Raw genomic sequence first — 15,497 nt, 5'->3', positions numbered from 1 at the left:
TAATATGGCATGCTGCGGCATGTAGCCCGATCCCATAATTATCCTCACAATCAGCCCCTCGGCCTCACTCAGTCATCAATCTCTCCAGTCTCTCGGGCTCACAATGTCATGAAAATAGCCCGAAAATAATGATATGATGTATCAATAAATAACAACAAAGACTGAGATATGATATCTAATGAAATGAATATGACTGAATATGAATTTTCAATTTAAAACAAATAATTCACAGCAATATGACCTTTGTGGGTCTCAATAATACTGGCACATAGCCTCAACATGATTTTTAATACGAGTCTCAGCTCAATTTTCTCTAACACGTAGAGAATGTAAAAATATCAACATATTATTCAACTTCACGGTTCCATGGAATTTGACCTAGTCACAATTCCTACGGTGCACGCTCACATGCCCGTCACCTAGCATGTGCGTCACCTCAAAACCAATCACATATCACAAAATTTGGGGTTTCATACCCTCACCTCTAAGATTAGAAGAGTTACTTACCTCAACCCGTGTAATTCTTTATTCCGCTATTCCCTTGCCACGAGAATTGGTCTCTGAAAGTCTCATATCTAGCCATAATTAATTCGATTCAATCAATACAAATTATTGTAATTAATTCCATAAGGAAATACTAATTTTTCCAATAAAATCCGAAATTAACTCAAAAAATCGTCCGTGGGACCCATGTCTCGGAACCTGACAAAAGTTATAAAATATGAATGCCCATCCAACCACGAGTCCAACCATACAAATTTCACCAAATTCCGACATCAACTCGACCCTCAGATCTTCAATTAAAGTCATTGAAGATGTTTACCATTTTCAACCCAATCTTTACCCATTTGAACTCAATAATCTTTCCATAAACCTTATTGATATGTATAAATAATACTATTATACCCAAGAATCATACTCTTAATCACCCATCTTTACCCAAACTCAAAATTGAAGACTAAGGTTTGAACCTTACCTCTTGGGTGAAGATCTTGTGATATTTCCTTGTTGGATTTCAAAGCTTGAACAAGATCTTGATGAACAAAGAACTTGATCTTCTTCATCTCTATAGAACACTCTCCCTTCTCTCTAAAAATGTCAGATTTTTGCTCCAAAATGAGTCCCAAAGCCTATTTATCAAAATGGGGTCGGGTAATGAAAATAGAAAAATTAACCCTCCGAAAGCAGGTCTGCGGTCGCATAATGGACCGCAGAATGGGTATGCGGGTCGCAAAATGGTTGCAAAAATCGGTGCCCAGAACTGGGCTATTCTGGTCCATTTTGCGACCAGTTTCCGATCGCAGAAGCAGTTTTGCGATCGCATAACTGTTTTGCGATCGCATAATTGGTCGCAGAATTGCATTTTTCCAGCCTTTGGTAATTTGGTATTAACGTCTTGTAGGAATGTCCAAATGATGAACGGTTTGAAGCGTTTGAAACTAGACTCAAAGATATTCTATTTGATAGGTAATACACCATATAACACTTTGTCTCTTGAGAGTTATGCTCATTTGAAGTTAGGTCTTGTGCGAACTCACTTGACTTTAGTCTATTATGAAATTTTCAATTTCTACATTCGATACCGAAACCTATTGAATCAAGTCGGATTGACCTCAAATTTTTCACACAAGTCATAAATAACATAATAGACCTATTCCAATTTCCGGAATCGTATTCCTATCCCAATATCAAAAAGTCAAGCCCCCGGTCAAACTTTCTAAAAATTTAACTTTTGCCATTTCAAGCCTAATTCTACTACGGACCTCCAAATAATTTTCCGAACACACTCCTAAGTCCAAAATCACCATACGGAGCTATTGGAATCATCAAAACTCCATTCTGGAGTCGTTTACACATAAGTCGACATCCGGTCACTATTTTAACTTAAGTTTTCAATTATGAAACTAAGTGTCTCATTTCACTCCGAAATCCTTTCGGACCCGAACCAACTAACCCGATAAGTCATAAATCAACTGTAAGGCATACATTGAGCAGTAAATAGGGGAACGGTGTTATAATACTCAAAATGACCGACTGAGTCATTACAAACATCAAACGGGACAGGGTACCGACCTATCCATAAGTCTGTAGCAAAACTCTGACACGATGACTCATAGACTCGGTTGCACTCCGAATGAGGTGGAGTCTTACCGATCCTTCGCTGAATGCCAATCTCGTCTACTATGAGGGCTCGTCAAACTGATTATCTATACCTGCAGGCATGAATGCAGCGTCCCCAATAAAAGGACGTCAGTACGAATAATGTATTGAGTATGTAAGGCAAAACAAAAACATAACAATAAGTCAACATTAATTAAAGAGATATAAAAATTAACCTGAATCTCTGTAAATGCTTACTTGTTATACTTATATAAATAATGCTTCTCTTCGAGACTATTTCTACTATCCATATCGTATGATGCATGACTGCCCAACTGATCAGTGGTAACTGTCCGACCGGCCGTAGCACGGTGGTAAATGTATGACTGTCCGACCGGCCATAGCTCGGATGGTAAATATGTAACTGCCCAACCGGCCGTAGCTCGGTGGTAAATGAATATGCATGACTGCCCAACCGGTGGTAAATAATGATACATAACTGCCCAACCGGTCGTAGCACGGTGGTAAATGCATGAAGATGCATGTACATGTATTATTATAAGCATTAACATCATTATCAAATACCTCAGTAGGGAACTAGATACATACTTAGACATGCTTGAATATCATTTTACATGAATGAATAATGTAGACCTTCTTAGTTGATAAGAGTAGAACCATTTATGAAATAACATTATATTTACGTACCGTTACTTGGATCATGCCAAAAAGAAAGAAGGATTAACCTTAACATACCTGGAGTAGGGAAAAATCCGTATGATATTCTTGGAAGAGGTTGCACTGTACTCCTTTAGAATCCCAAAATCCCACATTGCTAAGGTTTTAAAATTTTGTATGAAATTTTTGCTTAAGATCGTTACTTTGCTGAATTCTTATCCATCTCTCTTAATTCTATACGGAATCAGCATCACTCATGGTATGGTTTTACATTCCATTTTTACTTCTTGAATGCAAGTATTGTAGTTGATCTTCATCAATGCAACCGTGTGCAGAAGAGGAATAGTTACGATTCAGCATTTGCTAGTGATTGTTAATTCAATAATAATATAGAGAATATTGGTATGTAATATGTAGGAACAAAAATAGGATATTTTTAAGTCTTGAATTAGGAAGAAGGTATAATATCTCTCACTTGATTACTTTAAGTCAAAATGAAGCCAAATTTCTACGTATAATTAATTAAGTAATATCCCGCTATCCGGTAATTAATCAATTACCCGCATAATTAAGAATTATCTCAAATTACTTAAAATTCTACTTATTTCTAATATATTTTATACATCCTACTATCATGGTCATATGGTACCTTATATGGAACTAGTCCATCAATATCAGGTATTTTATCTCGGGCCGTATTTTATCCCAAAATGATAAATTTCGACCAACCTCATTTTTTTCAACTCGTTTACCCTCTCACCTTCACGCATTTACTTATCACTTGTTATAAATATCATAAATACTTATAACCTAAAAAAAAGTCTTGTTCTCATCTTAAAGTACTACTATTACAATATTAAAATAATAAATCGTGGTACCATATAAAATCAATACATATACTATTATTTCGTTAAAACATCCATGTAAAAATACATATATTATTTCAACTTCTAATTTTCCTAATCTCATATAAAGAGTACAAATTCTCGTATGCTTAATTCTTAAAATGGTAAAAAAGATAACCTTCTTTTCTTGTGAAAATAAAATAATTCATATATTTACAATAAAGAAAATCTCATAAACTTTCTCATATTAGGTGTATAATTTATCATATCCGTAAATAGTAATAATGGTAACGATCCAAAATTATACTTATAAAACTTTTACTAAAATACTTTACTTAAAAGAAAATACCACACTAACATAATATCTAACGGTATCAAGGTTGTAAACTTACACGGTCTCATAATAATAATGTCTTAAACCCTCTACAACCTCCTAATAGACATAATCCCTTCGAACTCATGTGGATTTCCTATAGCACATCCTAATGCTAAGGTATGGGATGTAACAGTATTATCCCCAAACCCCTATTTATTGCTTCCTCCATTTCATTTTGTGGTTATGCGACTTGCCGGGAGGATTTGTCTTTGATTTCAGAGTGAAATGAGACACATAGTCCCTAAAAGGGAAGTTAAGTCGTAGGAATTAACCGTAGTTTGAATTGTATGAAGACAACTCCGGAATGGAGTTTCGACGGTTCCAATAGCTTAGTAGGGTAATTTTGGTCTTAGGAGCGTGTTCGGATGTTGAATTGCAGGTCCGTAGGTCATTTTAGCGTCAGTTGGCAAAAGCTGGAAAATTGGTTTAATTTTGGAAAGTTTGACCGGGGGTGGACTTTTTGATATCGGGGTCGGATTCCGATTTCGAAAGTTGAAATAGGTCCATAATATCAATTATGACTTGTGTGCAAAATTTGAGTTCAATCGGACTTGATTTGATAGGTTTCGGCGTCGGATGTAGAAGTTTGAAGTTTTAAAGTTCATTAGGCTTGAATCGATATGCAATTCATATTTTTAGCGTTGTTTGATGTGATCTAAAGGCTCGATTAAGTTTGTATGATATTTTAGGACTTGTTGGTAAGTTTGGTTGAGGTCCCCGGGGGCCTCAGGTGGATTCCGGATGGTTAACGGATCAAATTTGGACTTGGGAGAATGGCTGAAGGCACCAGCTCTAGTATAATCGCACCTGCGCAAGATTGACCGCAGGTGCGAGCCCGTAGAAGCGGGCTGGAGAAGTGTGGGCAAAGGTTGAAGATGCGAGGGAAGTTCCACATCTGTGAGATCACAGATGCGAAGGAGGCAGCGCAGAAGCAGAAGGGACCTGACATGGGATGCTCCGCAGAAGCGGCCTTCGTCTCGCAAAAGCGAGTCCGCAGAAGCGGATTTAGGATCGCAGAAGTGGAAGTTTTGTGGATGTGAAAGAGTGGACCGCAGGAGCGTGTGAACCGCAGATGCGAGTATGTTGTCGCTTCTGCGATGCCGTAGATGCGGTTAAGTATCCGCAGAAGAGGAAATGCTGGATAGAACACTTAAATGCTAGGGTTCACGATTTTTGCTCATTTTAAAAATTTTGAGCTCGGGTTTGGCGATTTTTGAGAGCATTTTTGAAGGATTTCTTGAGTAAGTCTCTTGAACTTATTTTTGATCAATAACCCTGTTTCGCCATTGATGTTTCCACCTAGATTGTGTATGTTTAAGGTTGAATTTGGGAGTTGGAGGCTAGGGATTTGGAGAGTTAAATTTGAGGTTTTGAGTGGCGACTTGGTGTCGGATTTTGGTAACTTTGGTATGGGTGAACTCGATATTGAATGGGTGTTCGTATTTTGTGACTTTACCTGATTCTGAGACATGGGCTTAGGTAGACTTTTTGGGGCAATTTTTTGATTCTTTGATAAAGTCGTAGATTTATGATTTAAATTAGTTTCTTGTAGTGGTATTCATAATATGTAATTGCTTTTGGCTAGATTTGGGCCATTCGGAGTCGGAAAATCGAGGGAAAGTCATTCTTATCGATTGATTGAGCGAGATTTGAGGTAAGTGACTTGTCTAACTTTGTGTGAGGGAAATCCCCTTAGGATTTGGTACTGTTGTAACAATTTGTGATATGTGAGCTCCGTGTACGTGAGGTGACGAGTGCGTATACGGGATAATTGTGGAAATTTTTGGTTCTTGCTGAATTGTCTTATTTTAAATTCCTTAACTCAGTTGCCTTAGCATATGTAGTGATCATGTTTAGCCTAGTATCGCATATCTACGTGCCTTAACTCTTACTTGCAATTTGTGAAACATGCTTAGTTGAATTACCTACTTCCCTTAATTTGAATTAAATCCTTAACTGTAAGATTTCTTGCTGTAAATTCGTTGTTCCTTTGGTTATCTGCTGCATATTTACTTTGGGACTACGAGGTGGTTCCTCTGGAGATCCCCCTGTACCGCATATTTACTTTGGGACTACGAGGAGGTTTCTCGGGAGATCCCCTTGTCTTGCATATTTACTTTGGGACTACGAGGCGTTTACTCGGGAGATCTCCCTATCTTGCGGTAACGACCCGACTGGTTGTTTTAAGAATTTACGCCCCGTTTGGTGACTTAAGATCTCGAGCAGCCTTACAATATGTATTATGGCCCGCGTGTGTGGTCGAGTTTGATTTACGGATGATTCGGAGTGATTTGGGATACTTAGTCCCTAAGACAGAAGCTTAAGTCTTAGGATTTTGACCGTAGTCGGAACTGTGTGAAGACGACTCCAGAATAGAGTTTCGTCGGTTCTGTTAGCTCTGTTGGGTATTTTGGACTTAGGAGCGTGTCCGGACAGTAAATCTGAGGTCTGTAGCCAATTTAGGCTTGAAATGGCGAAGGTCGAATTTTTGGAGAATTGGACCGGAAGTGGACTTTTGATATTGGGGTCGGAATCCGATTTCGGAAGTTGGAGTAGGTCCATAATGTCAATTATGACTTGTGTTCAAAATTTGAAGTCATTCCGGATTGATTTGATGTGCTTTTGCATAAGTTATAGAATCTGAAAGTTCAAAGTTCATAGGTTTTGATTTGGTGTGCGATTCGTCGTTTTGATGTTGTTTGAGGTGATTTGAGAATTCGACTAAGTTCGTATGATGTTTTAGGACTTGTTAGTGTATTTGGTTGTGGTTCCGGGGGCCTCGGGTGTGTTTCGGGGTGGTTTCGGATAATTTCGGGTTGTTTCTGAACTGCTGTATCTGGTATCTGACTTCCTTCTTCACGAACGCGAACGGGAAGAGGAGTTTTGAGACTGCTGGGATTTGGCCTTCGCGAACGCGAAGGAGGACTCGCGAACGTGAAAGTATGCCTGAAGAACCTACGTGAACGCGAGGGGCCAGTCGTGAACGCGTAGAAGGAATGAGGGGACTGGGCCTGGAGTCATTAGCCTTCGCGAACGTGAAGCTTCAACCACAAACGCGAAGCAGTAGGACCTGAGTGCATCGCGAACGCGAGAGTTTAAACACGAGCGCAATGATATGCATGGCAGGCCTTCGTGAACGCGACACTGGTAACGCGAACGCGAAGAAGAATTTGAGGTAGCGAGTTTTCGGCCTTCGCGAACACGAGGCTGAGGTCGGGAACGCGAAGAAGGCCTGTCTGGGCAGAATTAAAAGTCCCAAAAATGGGGGTTTGAGTTCATAACTCAAAATCAAATTTGGAGCTCGGTAGAAGGCGATTTTTGGAGAGATTCTTGCGTGGGTGTATGGGGTAAGTGATTCTTATCCAGTTTTGATTAATTTCCATGATTATGTCTTTGAATCCATCATTTAATTCAGATTTAATGGAGGAAAATCAATATTTTTGTAAAATCTTCCAAAAACAAAAATTTAAGATTTGGAAGTCGAGTTGTTATTGGAATTCGATAAAATTGGTATGGTTGAACTCGTATCAGAATGGGTGTTGGGATTTCATGAAAATTATATCGGGTTCCGAGAGGCGAGTCCCGCGTTGACTTTTGTTGACTTTTTGGAATAAATTTTTAAGTCGACGTATTATTATCCGGAATTATTTTTGATAAATTTTCATGAAGTTATACAATTAATTTGGATAGATTTGAGCTGTATGGAGGTCAATTCAAGAGAGGATGCGATTTTGGAATATCGGCATAACTTCAAAAATGTAAGTGTCTTGCTTAACCTCGAGTGGGGGAATTACCCCTTAGGCATCGAGTCTTATGTGCCATTTGTGAAATGTGAAGCCGAGTACGCGAGGTGACGAGTACGTACTCGGGCTTATATGTGCAAATTTTCTTGGTTTAAAGTTTTAGGTATTCTTATGTATTAAGTTAGATAATTGTTGGCATTAGTAAATCCTTGAATTATCACGCCTCATTTCTTATTTGTCAAGTTTGAATGTTATTTAATAACTTGGTGTTATTGTCATTTGGATTTTATATGAATCACGTGTGTTTGTTGATTTGATATTTTTTTCTTGGAATTAAATTCATGATGGAACCCTTATATGCAAATGTTTATTAAATAAGTTTTAATTAAGGAGTTAATATAATTATCAAGAATTTGGATTAATGAAGGCGTTGCCCTATACTGAGTATTTTTCACCTCTGTTGATTGTTTGGAGGTTTTATATACGTTGTGTGGAGCTTTGGGCTATTTGTTGAGAAATTGTTGATTCTGCTACATATTTGGAACTTGATTGTGGTCAGTGAAAAATTGTGATATGAATTGTTGTATTATATGTGGATTAAACACTCTCCTTGACGTTATTTGTGCTTCCTACCTTGCTTGTTAAAGATATACATGTGCTTGGTGAGGAAGAGTGTAAAGCACAAAGGGTGATGCCGTTCCATTTGAATTATTATCATGTGAGGGAGAGTGTAAAGCGCGAAGGGTGATGCCGTGCCATTGAGAGTGTAAAAGCACGAAGGGTGATTCCGTGCCATTTCATTTATATTATCAGGTGAGGATGAGAGTAAAAGCATGAAGGGTGATGCCATGTAATTATTTTTATATTATCATATATTCATGGCGCAAAGGGTGTTTCCGTGCAGGCGAGGACGAGAGACATACATTATATTGTGATATCGTTTTGTTGTGTATACATTTATGCCTTATCTTGAAATGTTATTGTGCACTTATGTTTTCTATGTGACTTGTAGTCGTTGTTGCTTCCTGTGTACCTCTACTTTATTCTTTTATTTGTTATTGGCACTTCTCCCACCTAGTTGGTACTATTATATGTATGCACAGTGAGGAAGATATAAATGCATGAAGGGTGTTGGCGTGCCAATTGATTTGAATCAAATGTATATATATTGGGTGAGAATGAGCTAAGTGCACGAAGGTATTGCCGTGCCATTTGATGTGATATGTTGAATGTATTCCTCACGCCAGGAAAGTTAAATGAGGCGTCACGTGGTGACTTTTATTCGAAAGAATTATATTAGAAAGATAATTATTTGAAAGAATTATATTATAAAGATATTTACTTGAGAGAAGTATATTTGAAAGATATTTATTCGAAAGAATTATATTAGAAAGATATTTATTTGAAAGAATTATATTATAAAGATATTTACTTCAGAGAAGTATATTTGAAAGATATTTATTCGAAAGAATTATATTAGAAAGATATTTATTTGAAATAATTATATTATAAGATATTTACTTGAGAGAATTATATTTGAAAGATATTTACTTGAAAGAATTATATTCGAAAGATATTTACTTGAAAGAATTATGTTCGGAAATATATTTATTCGAAAGAATTATATTAGAAAGATATTTATTTGAAAGAAGTATATTTGAAAGATATTTATTCGAAAGAATTATATTAGAAAGATATTTACTTGAGAGAAGTATATTTGAAAGATATTTATTCGAAAGAATTATATTAGAAAGATATTTATTTGAAAGAATTATATTATAAAGACATTTACTTGAGAGAAGTATAATCGAAAGATATTTATTCGAATGAAATATATTAGAAAGATATTTATTTGAAATAATTATATTTTAAGATATTTACTTGAGAGAATTATATTCGAAAGATATTTACTTGAAAGAATTATATTCGAAAGATATTTACTTGAAAGAATTATGTTCGGAAATATATTTATTGAAAAGGATTATATCCCAGAGATCTTAATTGAATAACTTAGATAAAAGATGTATATTCTGAAGGACCTGATTAATTGGTTGTATCTGTATTTATTACTCGTTTGAGCAATATTTATGGTGTTCCTGTTACCTTGCTGTTTAAATCACTAGTTGATTGATGTTGCTATTACTGCTATTTGTTTTCTATTATTTTTGCATGCTATATTGCACAGGTTATTAGACTAATGAGTGTCTTGATTGTTCCTCGTCTCTACTCCATTGAAGTTAGTCTTGATACTTACCGGGTACCGACCGTGGTGTACTCATACTACACTTCTGCACATTTTTGTGCAGAGCCAGGTATTGGAGATATCAGACTTGAGCAGAGTTAAAGAGGGATCGTAAGGATTCAAGGTAGAGCTGCTTGGTCGTCGCAGTCCCTTGAAGTCTTTTCATTTCATTGTACTGTTAATTTGTAATCAAACAGTATTGTAGATTCGGTCCTCGTGATAATTTCATGTATTCAGTTAGAGTTCGTGACTTAGTACTACCAGTCTTGGGAGATGGTATATTCATATTTGTTCCGCTGTTAGTTTTGATTACTTATTAAAAAAAAGAAAAGAAATGGCTTCGAAATGTAATAGAAATCGGCTTACCTAGTCTTAGAGATTAGGTACCATCACAACGCCTGTGGTGGGATTTTGGGTCGTGATAAGTTGGTATTAGAGCTCTAGGTTCATAGGTTCTACGAGTCACGGACGAATCTAGTAGAGTCATGCGGATCGGTACGGAGATGTCTGTACTTATCTTCGAGAGGCTATAGAACTGTTAGGAAATTTCCATTTCTTTCATTCCTGTTGTGCGAAATTTGTTGAATTTGGAATTTGAACCTTTGTATCTCCATTCTCTCACAGATGGTGAGGACACGTGCTACTGGGTTAGCTGAGCAGGCATCCGCACATACTGCTAGGGCTGCAAGAGGCCGGAGCCAAGGTAGAGGCTGAGGAAGGGCACGTGCTACGACTAGAGCACCTGTTGGAATAACAATTGAGGAGCCAACAGTAGCTCCAGTTGGGGGATAGGTACTAGAAACACCTGTTGTTACCCCCGGACTTCAGGAGACTTTGGCATAGTTCCTGAGTATGTTTGGTATATTAACACAGGCGGGATTAATCCCTGTTGCACCAAACATTCCGCAGATTGGGGGAGTAGCTCAGACTCCTATCACAACTCCAGAGCAGCAGGTTCACGTTGGTCAGGTTCCGGGTGTAGTACCGGTACAACCTGTTATTCTGGTTCGGCCTGAGGTCGGCATCAGAAGAAGAACAAAAGAGACTTAAAAGGTTTAAGAAATACGATCCACCAACTTGATCTCACTTTTCGAAAATGTTCTTGAAAGAGTTTGTTCCCCAGACTCTCAGAGATGCGTGGCGCACAGAGTTTGAACGGTTGCGTCATGGCACTATGACAGTGTCAGAATATGCTATCAGGATCAGTGAGTTAGCCCATCATGCACCTATCTTGGTTCTTACAATCAGAAAGCGTGTCCGCAGATTCATTGAGGGGCTCGATTATGATATTAAAATATGCATGGCTCGAGAATTGCAAACTGATGCTCCATTTCAACAAGTAGTGGAGATTGCAAGGAAGATTGAGGGCGTTTTAGGCGAGGAAAGGGAGTCTAAGGAGGCCAAAAGGTCTCGAAGATCTGGAGGGTTCAGTGGGTTTTACTCTTCAGCTAGAACCCATTATAGCGGAGCCTCAAGCAGTCGATCAGCTTAGTCCGCACATCAGATTACTCGGAGTGCTCCAGTTTACAGTGCACCACCGACACGAGACTCTTACAGTGGTTATTCCAGTTATCCGGCACAAACTCAATACGAGTAGCCGCGACTTCAGAGGGGTTGTTATGAGTGTGGTGATACTAGGCATATCATGAGAGATTGTCCCAGACTTGGAAGGGGTAGATTTCATCTGAACACTCCAGCCACAAGCTTTATTCCAGTTGATACTCCACGTGCACAGTCAGCTAGAGGTGAAGGACATGCGGGTAGAGGGCACCTAAGAGGTGGAGGACCGACCCGTTGATATGATCGCTATGATTTGGCTGAGGCCAATACAACATATGGTGTCGTTACAGTTACGATCCTGATTTTTATTATAAAAGGATATTTTCCTTAATTTGATTCGGTTCTGAATATTGAGGTGAGTCCTCCTATTATGCTCCACTTATGGGTGAGCTTCATAAATTTGTGACCCACTTATATGTTTATCCCTGTTGGGAGATTTGAAGGTGTGAGCCCATGTCTGTCATTTATTTTTGTACACCATTGAGGGCTATAAGTCCAAAAGGAAATTTTATTATTCATTACAGTGGGTTGAATATGTTTCGGAATAACTGATTCCAATTTTTATGAATTATACGCCCAACCGGTATGAGGGCTCATTATATGTTGTGAAAATTGTTTATGAAATATATTGAAAAAAAGAAATAAAGGAAATTAAATATTTCAGTTGGCACAATGTGCAACATAATTGTGATTCGGATTTGAGGACGAGATCCTCTTATTTTTGCATGATGTGAAATAATTAAACCGGGTTGCAAGCCACGGTGGAAGTTATGCAAGGACGAGGTCCTTGTGGTGAAATATGTATAAGTTTAAATTCTCCCTTTGTGAAGTTTAATTTGTACTTTAGTACTAATAGGGAGTTATGGCTGATAGGTTTATGTGATAATTCTTTTATGTGTTTTTGTGCCATAATTGTGCTGTAATTATTGAGTTTTAGCCTACGAGGTAAGTGCCCAGGCGGCGTTAAATTTGACTCGTTAAGTCGAGTAAATAGTTATGAGGTCTTCACGCCTCACATTTTGCTGTCAGTGTTGTGAAAATTCGAAATGAGGTTTTGGTTAATATGAGGTTAATTGGCGATGTTGTAATCGACTATGAACAACTATTAAGACCAGAGATGTGGTGATGGGCATACATATGTTGTGCTTCATGTCCTGATATCATTATGATAATGCGGTGCTTGTAATGATGAGATTAGTGTTATTGATATATACATTGTGGTGCTTTGTTGGGTTATGGATGTGTTGTTAGGAGTTGTTTTGATGTTACTCTGGCAGGTGGATAGGCCCCATTTACAGGGGAGACTCTGCCGAAATTTCTGTAAAATTTGGGAGTTAGTAAAATTTGGGGGATTGAGACGTGCGAAAGAAGAGATAAGTTATGTTATGTGTTTGAGAGCTAACTCTACTTCTAATTCGAGGGAGAATGATCCTAAGCAAGGGAGAATGAAACACCCAGAAAAATTTTGAAGTACTTCAACACTATCAAGAAAGTTGATGTGTGCGTAGGCACGAGTTTCTATAGCCAGTTGGGACTAATACCGTGCGTTGTTGTAAAAATCAGGCATTTTGGAAATAATTGGAGAGTTAGGGATTTTGCTTTAAAGCTTATAAGAGTGGAGAAAAGAAATAATCTCAATTGAGGTAGTGTTGTCGGACCCGTGTTAAATTACGGGAATATAAAATCACTCACAAATATGTGTGCAAGAATATACTCAGTAATTTAAAGTCCTCAGAAAGATTCTTAGCACGTTCGAGGACGAACGTTTGTTTAAGAGGTGGAGAATGTAACGACCTGACTGGTCGTTTTAAGAATTTACGCCCCGTTCGGTGACTTAAGGTCTCGAGCAGCCTTGTAATATGTATTATGACCCGCGTGTGTGGTCGAGTTTGATTTACGGATGATTCGGAGTGATTTGGGACACTTAGTGCCTAAGACGGAAGCTTAAGTGTTAGGATTTTGACTGTAGTCGGAACTGTGTGAAGACGACTCCGGAATGGAGTTCTGTTGGTTCCATTAGCATCGTTGGGTGATTTTGGACTTAGGAGCGTGTCCGGACTGTGAATTTGAGGTCTGTAGCCAATTTAGGCTTGAAATGGCGAAGGTCGAATTTTTGGAGAATTGGACCGGAAGTGGACTTTTGATATCGGGGTCGAAATCCGATTCCAGAAGTTGGAGTAGGTCCATAATGTCAATTATGACTTGTGTGCAAAATTTGAAGTCATTTCGAATTGATTTGATGTGTTTCGGCACAAGTTATAGAATTTGAAAGTTCAAAGTTCATAGGTTCCGAGAGGCGAGTCCCGTGTTGACTTTTGTTGACTTTTTGGAATAAATTTTTAAGTCAATGTATTATTATCTGGAATTATTTTCGATGAATTTTAATGAAGTTATACAATTAATTTGGATAGATTTGAGCTGTATGGAGGTCAATTCAAGAGAGGATGCGATTTTGGAATATCGGCATAACTTCAAAAATGTAAGTGTCTTGCTTAAACTCGAGTGGGGGAATTACCCCTTAGGCATCGAGTTTTATGTGCCATTTGTGAAATGTGAAGCCGAGTACGCGAGGTGACGAGTACGTACTCGGGCTTATATGTGCAAATTTTCTTGGTTTAAAATTTTAGGTATTCTTATGTATTAAATTAGATAATTGTTGGCATTAGTAAATCCTTGAATTATCACGCCTCATTCCTTATTTGTCAAGTTTGAATGTTATTTAATAACTTGGTGTTATTGTCATTTGGATTTTATGTGAATCACGTGTGTGTGTTGATTTGATATTTTTTTCTTGGAATTAAATTCATGATGGAACCCTTATATGCAAATGTTTATTAAATAAGTTTTAATTGAGGAGTTAATATAATTATCAAGAATTTGGATTAATGAAGGCGTTTCCCTATACTGAGTATTTTTCACCTCTGTTGATTGTTTGGAGGTTTTATATACGTTGTGTGGAGCTTTGGGCTATTTATTGAGAAATTATTGATTCTGCTACATATTTGGAACTTGATTGTGGTCAGTGGAAAATTGTGATATGAATTGTTGTATTATATGTGGATTAAACACTCTCCTTGACGTTATTTGTGCTTCCTACCTTGCTTGTTAAAGCACGAAGGGTGATGCCGTGCCATTTGAATTATATTATCATGTGAGAGAGAGAGTGTAAAGCATGAAGGGTGATGCCGTGCCAATGAGAGTGTAAAAGCACGAAGGGTGATGCCACGCCGTTTCATTTATATTATCAGGTGAGGATGAGAATAAAAGAACGACGGGTGATGTCGTGCCGTTTCATTTATATTATCAGGTGAGGATGAGAATAAAAGCACGAACGGTGATGCCGTACAATTATTTTTATATTATCATATATTCATGGAACGAAGGGTGTTTCCGTGCAGGTAAGGACGAGAGACATACATTATATTGTGATATCATTTTGTTGTGTATACATTCATGCCTTATCTTGAAATGTTATTGTGCACTTATTTTTTCTATGTGACCTTTAGTCGTTGTTGCTTCCTGTGTGCCTCTACTTTATTCTTTTATTTGTTATTGGCACTTCTCCCACCTAGTTGGTACTATTATATGTATGCACAGTGAGTAAGATATAAATGCACGAAGGGTGTTGCCGACACGAAGGGTGTTGCCGTGCCAATTGATTTGAATCAAATATATATATTGGGTGAGAATGAGCTAAGTGCATGAAGGTATTGCTGTGCCATTTGATGTGATATGTTAAATGTATTCCTCACGCCAGAAAAGTTAAATGGGGCATCACGTGGTGACTTTTATTCGAAAGAATTATATTAGAAATATATTTATTTGAAAGAATTATATTATAAAGATATTTACTTGAAAGAAGTATATTTGAAAGATATTTATTCGAAAGAATTATATTAGAAAGATATTTATTTGAAAGAATTATATTATAAAGATATTTACTTGAGAGAAGT

Source organism: Nicotiana tabacum, chromosome 24 (genome assembly GCF_000715075.1).
Source record: "Nicotiana tabacum cultivar K326 chromosome 24, ASM71507v2, whole genome shotgun sequence".
In the NCBI taxonomy this organism is placed as follows: Eukaryota; Viridiplantae; Streptophyta; class Magnoliopsida; order Solanales; family Solanaceae; genus Nicotiana; species Nicotiana tabacum.
This window is presented reverse-complemented; position numbering follows the sequence as displayed.